Source organism: Pinus tabuliformis, chromosome 1_1, assembly GCF_031772625.1.
Source record: "Pinus tabuliformis cultivar Carrire ecotype Pingquan chromosome 1_1, CPIR1, whole genome shotgun sequence".
In the NCBI taxonomy this organism is placed as follows: domain Eukaryota; kingdom Viridiplantae; phylum Streptophyta; class Pinopsida; order Pinales; family Pinaceae; genus Pinus; species Pinus tabuliformis.
This window is the reverse complement of record NC_142297.1, coordinates 13164698-13174067: the sequence shown is the minus strand read 5'-3', so window position 1 is coordinate 13174067 and position 9370 is coordinate 13164698.

Genomic DNA, 9370 nt, shown 5'->3' with positions numbered 1-9370 from the left:
CCCCTTATTGTTATTAGTAGAACCCCCTTATTATATTTTTGTGCCCATCTAGTGCCCATATTGTTATTATTATGCCCCATATAGGCCCACTGTTGTTATTATTGTGCCCTTACGTTATTATTGTTATGTTTGCTCTGATTATATTATAACCCCTTAGACTCCTCTATATAGAAATGAGGTCTTGTCATTTATATCATCCAAGAATTGTTCATTTATGTAATGTAATGGAGTTTTCCCCCTTGAAGAGGCTTATTTATAAGGCGTTTATCTATCTTTTCTATCTTTTTGTGAGCTGGGTTCATAACATTGAGAGTATAAGAAAGTGTTGTTAGGCTACTAGAGTGTTGTGATATTGATGTGATGTTGGTTGGAACCCAAGCTGGAAGAGTGACAATGGATCGGACTTCATGGTTGTAATTCTTCCTTCTACTTAATAAATTTGTTTGCACCTTTTTCCATATGTTTATCTTGATATATGATGTTTATATGTGTGAATGTATCTTATTCCATTTACTTATAGTCAATAGATCTCTTGATTTGATTGGTTCTATATCTTCTATTTATGCTTGCAGGTACTTTTTGAGCGACAAAAGGAAAGCGAAAGAATAAGTAGGTCCTTCGATCCCATTTGTATTATTTATTGTCTATAGAAAAAGGATAAGCACTTTAAATCTATTGTTCCAGGTATAGCCACCTACCTAGGGAATTAGCATTTATCTGTAGATGCCAAATTCCTCATAGCAAGAATGAAAACATAAATTCTTACATGGAGGAGAATTGATTGGTTAGAGCCAATCCTGGCAACGAAGAACTAGAAAAAGCAGTTGCTAGCTTCCTCAACAGATCACACTAAGTATCAATCAGTGAATGGCACATTGGATGAGGGAATAATTTCTACCAATTATGATTTCATTGGTACAATATCTGAGTAAAGTAGATCATCTTGAAGCTAGGAAGATTCAAACTTTCAGTGAAATATAAAAAGGCATAATTACACCCAATGAAAAAGGAGGGATTAGAATCCATAGTAGAAGAAGGAGAAAATAGATGTTTTTTTGAAGCAAAACTTGCTTGTAGGGAAAGTTGGGATTTTCTTTTGCACTTTTGTAATGAGGTTTTTAACCTTCTCTGCCGTCAGGAAACCGATAAGAATTGCACTATTGCATTTTTTTTCTTTTCCAAGAATTTAATTTAATTTTCTTGATTTTTTAATGGAAAATGTTTTATTTGTGTAACTAAATAGTAAAGCACTATTTCGTACTCTGTTTATCTGTAATAAAATTTTCAGTTTCAGTTTCACCTCAGTGTATGGGTATGATTGTTGGTTTCTAGCACTATTGTTGAATATTAGCAGTCTATGCTCATTTTGTAATTTTTCAAGCTGTTTTGCAGGGTTAACTAATGATGAAAGTGATGCTAAAGGTTATATATGAACATATACTTGTTGCATTAAATTGTTAGCTACATATCAACTGAAAGTAATAAGTGTCCTCCATTATATATGTCAGATTATTGGAAATATTTTAGTGATATGACATGATATCATTTTTTTTCTAATGCAAATGGTTCCATCTAAATTTAGAAATGTTTACAACTTGATGTTCGTTAACTATTTATTAGAAATTCGCTTGTACACATTTGCTTGAACAAGGAATAGGTCTTGGAATTATTTCCTTAGCCTATTTCCTTTATCTCATTCTAAATTTCAAACTATTATGTTCCTTCTCCTTTTTCGCATTTCACTCTTAATTAGGACTGTATCTATCCCTCTACAATATTTGATTGGATCCAAGCTCCAAAAATATATTTGTCTTCTGCATCATTAGTTTGAAAAGCTACTAAAAATTCTACTTTTTTCATTCAACAAGCCCTATGATGGAAGATATGGGATGGTACAAAACATCTAGTAGGGAAAGATCCATGGATAGGAAGTGACGACTCTCATATCATTTATGATCAACTCATACAAGTCTTGCATACTCATGGCATTTTCTTCTTACATCAAGTTTCTATTCTGAGGGGATTGATGGGCTTAGAAGTTTGGAAGAGGGAAACAAACTTACTCCTAGAGGGAGCCCTGATCGATGAATGGAATAGGTATCTTGAAGCCCTTTTTCCTAACCTTGTATCTCTCTCGCCTATCGAGGAGACTTTTGTCTGGTCTTATATCCCTTAGGAATCTACAATCCAATGTTTGGCTTCTCACCTTGGCTTGGCAGCTAAATGTCCACCCTCCTCCTTCGTGGGTTAAAATAACTATGCAAACGTATTTGTTTGCAAAAATCTAAACTATTTATGTGGGTTCTCTTAAAAAAAAAGCACCAACATTGGATTTCCTACAAAAATGGTCTTTTTGGGGCCTAACATATGTCCCAATGCCTAGAAAATGCTAAAGACACCCCACATATATTCCTAAATTGTCCCTTAACTATTAGTGATTGGGAAGAGGTTCATAATTATATTGGAAGCATACATACATGGTGTGGGGTCTTAATGGATAAATGCCTTAAAGATTGGTTGGGAAGGAAACCACCCAAAAAACTTTAGAGCTCTCCCTTTGGTTGTTTGTTGGGGCATTTGGATGGAGAGAAATAGTTCCATATTTGAGAAACATGATCATTCTGAAATTCCACCCTCCATACATAATCATAATAGAAATGAAGTGGAAATTTTGAAAGGCAAACCATGGGCATTTTTTGATGGGGCATCACAACAAAATCCTTCTAATGGAGGCACAGAAGGCACCGTCCACATGATCTACTCATAATGTTTCTCACTATCTTGCAACATTGGACATGCAACAATCAATTATGCAAAGTTGTTTCATTTCAAATTATTATTGCAGCTTGCATGTTATCTACATCTCATTGAGGTTTATATATATGTGGAGATTCTTTGGTTGTTATCAAATAGATGCAAAGAACTTCCACGCTAAAAAATTACACACTCCTTCCACTTTATCAAAATGTCATTCAAAAAACAAAGTCTTTTTCTCAGATATCTTTCGCTCACATCCACACAAAATGGAACCAAACGACTTATTAGCTTTCAAAGAAAGAATTAATATTGGATCAAGGACAATAGAAAATCCCAAAAATAAATAAATGAAAGAACCATCCAGCTCCAGCAGCTATAACCCTAGCCATAATTAGGAAATTAGCCCACTCTCAAATGTAACAATAATACCAATTTAGAGAGCATATATTCGACATGTTATTTCTTTGTTTCTTTCTTTTTTATATAGCATTATGTTTTTAATAGTTTCTATAAGACATACAATTCTCTCCTTCATTCTTGATCTATTTCAACACGGTATAATGCACCATATTTCTTACGGTTTTTTTAGAGACGCCTCATAGATTTTTTTTTTTGTTCATGGTGAGCCATGATCAACTTTTTGTTTTTTGTTTAACCTAACCAGACTTAAACGATAAGATTTTTTTTTAGCAAAATAGTTTTTGAAATTAATACAGATGATGTATATACATATTTTTGAGATCGAAAGAAAAAAAAAAAAAAAAAAAACAAAACAAAACCTTATTATGTAAGATTCTTTGTATTTATGTAAGATACTTTGCATTATGCATTTATAAAGCATAAATTAAATATTACAAACATTTATGGGAAAAAAATATAAAATTGGAAAGTGTGGTTGGAAAGATTCCATTGTTTTTGCCATTTGGTTGAGTACAGCTCTTAACGCGTTGGCATCGTTTGTCTTCTTTCATCACATGCTCACTCTATGTTTGGTATCGATCAATTTGGTTTTCCAATTTCGATAACACATTTATTTTATAAAAGTGGGAAGGGATAAGGATGCATGTGTATGGGATGGTTGAATTTATGATTTTTCCAATTTGAAATCCAATTTCTCGATATCTATTTAAGACTTTGTTGTTGGATTTGTGCAATTTGAAAGCAAAATTTTATATTTTAATATATTTAAAAGATTTCAATTTACAAGTCTTAATTTATTAATTTCTTAAAAGTATCCAAAGTTCCTTATAAAAAATTAGGTAAACGGAAGCTTATTAAACGCAACTTTTAAGTTCAATCCTTGATGGTCAATTCTACATTTATTTAAATCAATCCTCGCTTGTGGTGTCGGCTTATGTTTTTTGGTTTGAAAGGTCAATATTTTATCATTTTGATTGAGAGTGGGGAAGGTGCTTGGAAGGATGGAGGCCGGCGACGACCAGGACTTGTCAAATTTAACATGCCTTCGTTCATTGCGTGACTATGAAGATTGGAAAGTTAAAAAAAAAAAAAAAATCTCATTTCGATACGAAGTTACTTTATAATTGCAAGGAAGGTGCTAAAAAGATGGAGTTGGACGAGGACCGGGCATTAGACAAATTCATTTTTTTTTTTTTTTTTTTATTTAATATTTTTATCAGATTGTTTTGTTGGGAGGGTTTTTTTTGTTTTTACAAGACATTTAATTAGGGTAATATTAAAATAGGTTTTTTATATATATTAATTTTTATAATAACTTTTGAATGGTTAATTTTGTAAAAAAAATTAATTTAGGTAATGTAGGATGTATTTTGGGATAAGTGTTTTGATATGTATTATGGATTGATGTTTATTTGTTTTTACTAATCATTTAATTTATATAGTTATTTTAATAAATTTTATAGAAGAGGTGTTGAGACAAATAAAAATAGGTAAAAGTAAGACTTGACAAACCCGTCTTTCAAATTCAATACATTTTTTTTATTCAAAATATTTTTATATGTTAAATTAACCTCTTAATAAAAGTTAAATTTTTAATATATATATATATATATATATATATATATATATATATATATTTTCCCTCGGATTTTATTTATAATAATCAATATTCACATTCTTACATAGTATTAAATACGACATAAATGTTAATAAAATTATTAATAACAGTAATTGAATGATACATATTTATACTCACATAACATTCAATGCAACATAGATAATTTTTTCAATGGAAACCCTAAATTAAAGCATCATAAATTCTATAACAGCGAATTATTTTATCTCCTTCAAGAGGTCATTAGCCAAGAGAGCCTATGACCACTACTATTCGTAAGCAGTGATATACAATTGTTAGGGGATTGACTCATTTCGAGTGATATACTTTAGTGTTGTGGGCTGGCAACAGCTGGCCATGGTACGTTCTCTCTTGCCGTGTGATGATATTGGAATGCCCCCTTCCTTATGTAAGTTAAAAGAACGAACGAAGATTGTAAATATATTTAAGTGAAAAGAATGAAAATCTTAAATATCTAAGTGTTTATAGTTAACTTATTTATAAGTTTGGAGTGAAGTGACAATATGCAAACATTCCTTTGTTGGTTTACTTAAGTTGGAGCAACTCACTTTGAAACAATGTGGTTTTTATGGTCTTATTTCAAGTTGGAGTGTCTCTTAGAGCATTTTGTTTTTTATTTATTTGTTGTTGGACTATGGATAATAAGTGTATTATTGGATTTAATATTTTGATGGGTTAATTTTTAGTTATTGGTAATTATGGTTGAGAAAAAGTAATATTTATATATATATTTAATTAAGAAAATTGTAGATTAAGTTGTTGAGATGGAGGAAGTATTTTATAATTACATTTAGAGTAAATCGCAGGGATTTTACTTGATGAATTTATAACATAGCACGTGGTGGCATACTAAACAATATTCTTAATTTGACTACATATTGGAAATACCTCTAAAAATCACTTTATTTAACCCCCACCAATACGAACCCAATACACCTTCCCAATTTAAAAAGTCCCTACTTTCACTAGATATTGTAGGTATCTATTTTTTCATTAACATTTTTTATACCCCTTTATATTTATATCTTTTTATTTTCATTAACAATGCCAAGCATATTTTGCACCTAAAAAGAATAACCTAAATACTAGGTAATTTCAATAAAAAAGAGACATATATAAGTTGGCTGATTTACAAATATGTACTATGGAAAATTTGAATGGAAAATTCATAGATTTGAACTCTCAATTGCATCTATCTTCTATTGAATACTGAAAAAGATACACTACAATAGTTTAAAACAAAACCTTGATAACCAACACAATGGCACACCTTTCATCTCGCTTATATAAGGAGAAGAGGAGAGAAATTACAATGAATATGGACACATGCAAAATCCTATTTGGTTGGACTTTGTCAAATCACAACCCTAATCTGATCACTTAATGCACCATAGTTGCATGGTAAGAGTGTCAAGTAAGTGTGTCTCCATCAAAAGATGAACTAGAGCATGCAAGCATGCATCCCTTCATTGAGATCTTTGTCCTCTACCTAAGATGGGAATTTATCATGCATAAGTATTATAATTGAATAATGATCTACGCCCTCTTAGTAAGAATATATCATACATGCTAAAAATAACAAAAGAAAAGCTCTAATAATAGAAAAAATCTATCCAAAACTAAAATTGCTAAATTTAAAACAACATCTAAATTGGAATTAATTGAAGGTGTGACATGCGTACCCTTAACATGCATGCACCCTCTTCCAAATAATAGTCTATTTCACTGTCTCCCGTGGCATGCATGTGCCCTCTACCAAGCAGTAGTTGGTATCATTGTCTCCTTCACATTCATTCAACTTGTTCATCACTAATGTAAGGAAAGTGTGAAGGTGTCATATTTGTTGTCTTCTCTACTACCTCATCATTGGGAGGATCACTAGTTGAGAAACAGGTAAAAAATCTTAACGCACACATTAGACGGATCATAGAGGTATTAGTAATGTGATGCATGTATGTTCTGGAGCAAGGCTTCTTAGGAGCGGGAGAGAAAGCGGGAAGCGGGAGTAGAAGTGGGAAGTGGGAGTGGAGGCAAGAACAAGCAGAGATAGTTTCAAAAGCTCCCAAGTTGGGATCAATTTTGGGAGTGAATTTTATATAATATATAATTTTATATATTTTGATGCATATATGTCAAAAAAAACATGTAGAATGGTTAATTTGTGATAAAAAACACAAAAACATGGATTAAACCATATAACATCATTCATCTAGTAGTTATAATCTTCATCAACCACAGATCCACAAATTATAATTTCTCATTTATATAGCATGTAAGGGTGCACATAACCAAAATAACATCAAGTGAAATCCATCTCTAAACCGAAAATACATCAAAAAATAGGCTTTGGATGGCCTCTAGCATCCAAAAAAATCATGCTAAAAAAAATACCTACATATCATCAAAATCATTGCTTATCTTGGGATCTTTTTCATTAATATCACCCTCTAAGCATTAACATAAGATAGAAAAAACATAGCATGTCAAGTCAAGATTTTGTTTGAGTGATGGGTACATTTTTAGTAGGGTCATGATAGAGGAGTTTGAAAACTAATTTGAATAACATCAAGGTACATAGAGGGCTTGGTTCTCTTGATTAAATATGAGTTCCATACCCTAGTACACGACAAAATCCAATGGAAAAATTGCAATCCCTCCAATCCTGAAATATTTAAAAAACTAATAAGTTTGCTAGATTTTGAGTGACATCTAAATTCTACTTTCTCCATATGAAATCTAATGAGGGCGGAACCACTCTCAAACATCCTAAGTTATTTCATGGTAATGTTAAAAGGATGAAAATGAAAGATAAAGGATAATGCCACTTATACTTAAATTTTTAACATTATCATGAATTGCATGCAAAAACTAGGGCCATAGGTTTGAATATTAGGCTACTATGAACCTAATATTACCATAGTTTTTTCTTTCTCCTTCCCACTCTCGATACTCCCACAATACTCCTGAACCTCTATTTATCCAACACACTTGTTTTTTGCCTCCGCGTGACCAATGTATTGTATAAATAATACCTTATAATATACATATTTCTTTACAACATATAAAAGCCCTTTACCCCATATTATATTCTCAATATATTATTTCACTAATATTCATTCTTTAAGCCCCAATATGAACGCACATGATATGGTATTGCTTTTTCAATGAGGCCCTCGTGGAGTAAACGGAATTTAACCATTTGGTAATGGCTCAAACATTATCACACAAACATAAGTAATCAAAAATATAATAAGCATGATGACATTGAATACATATGTAGATGTTAAACAAGTTCATTATTCTTGCAAGGCTCATGGTACATGAAAATGATTCAATTTCATAAATATTAAGTTAGAGACTCAAGTGGCATATTCAATAGTAGTGGTTTACCATAAAATTTGATCCAAAATGGATCATTATATAATCTGTCATTTATCTTGGTACTTTTTAGGTGGAAAATTTTGAGGAATTGGCTTGTAAGGCCCATTTTAGGGGTGGGTCCCAATTTGGTGATATTAGGTCTAGGACCTTCCAAACCAAATTTAAGGCATCCAACAACACTTTTGTGGGTGAAAAGTTGGCCACCATAGCTTCCAAGTTATTTTATTTGTGCTAAACATTAATATATTTCCAACAATGAAAAAATCACCTCCATTTGACTTCATATGTAGAATTTATGTCTCTTGTAGTTGACCTAACCTATTGAACACCATGGTGTTGAGTGGATGTCACATCATCTCCCATTACTCACATATGTTGGCCTAGTCACATGTGGAATCTTAAGAATATTCTATATGGTTCAAAACTCCACCAGTGATTGAGAGTTGAGGCATACAAAAACCTTAACCATAGATTGTTATTACGTTATGTTAAATACTAGTTCGCTAGTTGTTGCCACCTACTGCAAAATGTGTTTTCAGCTGTCAAAAGAATGCAAAAGAGCATAAACGTTTCTAGACATCTTTAAAGCCTCAAAAGGACTCAAAGTATAAATTATCCACTCTCCATTAGAAAGTTCTCTGAACAAGCTTTCCAACGATATATAGAAGTCCAAAAACGGACTCCTGGATCAAAAGATCTGGCCTTTTGAAGTTTCAAGGATTCAAGCCATAGGAAAGAGGGAATATTGGAGGTTCAATATTGAAGATCGCATATCTAAGGTCTAGCAACATTGAAGATCGACAATCACACATTAGAGGTGCATCGCGTATCAGCAACCTCACTTCATAATATCATGTCATATCAGTGCATCACATATAAGAGGTCTACTATAATCGGAGCATTGAAACATCGCCGATTGGTAATCGAAACTTTAAGCAGATCAGAACATCAACGATCGACAACCAAAAATTCTGAACGTGAAAAACTTTAAAAGGTTTTGATGCACATAAGGTTCTGATATAATGTAAAAATTGTCGAGGGACTCGAAAATAAATTTACAAAGGATTTCATCACAAAACCAAGGGCATACAAGCCCTTTTATCTCTCCTCCAGCAAGACGAGCAGTGGCACAAGATTAGCTCTAATAATGATGTGTGGCACCATAGGATTGGCTCC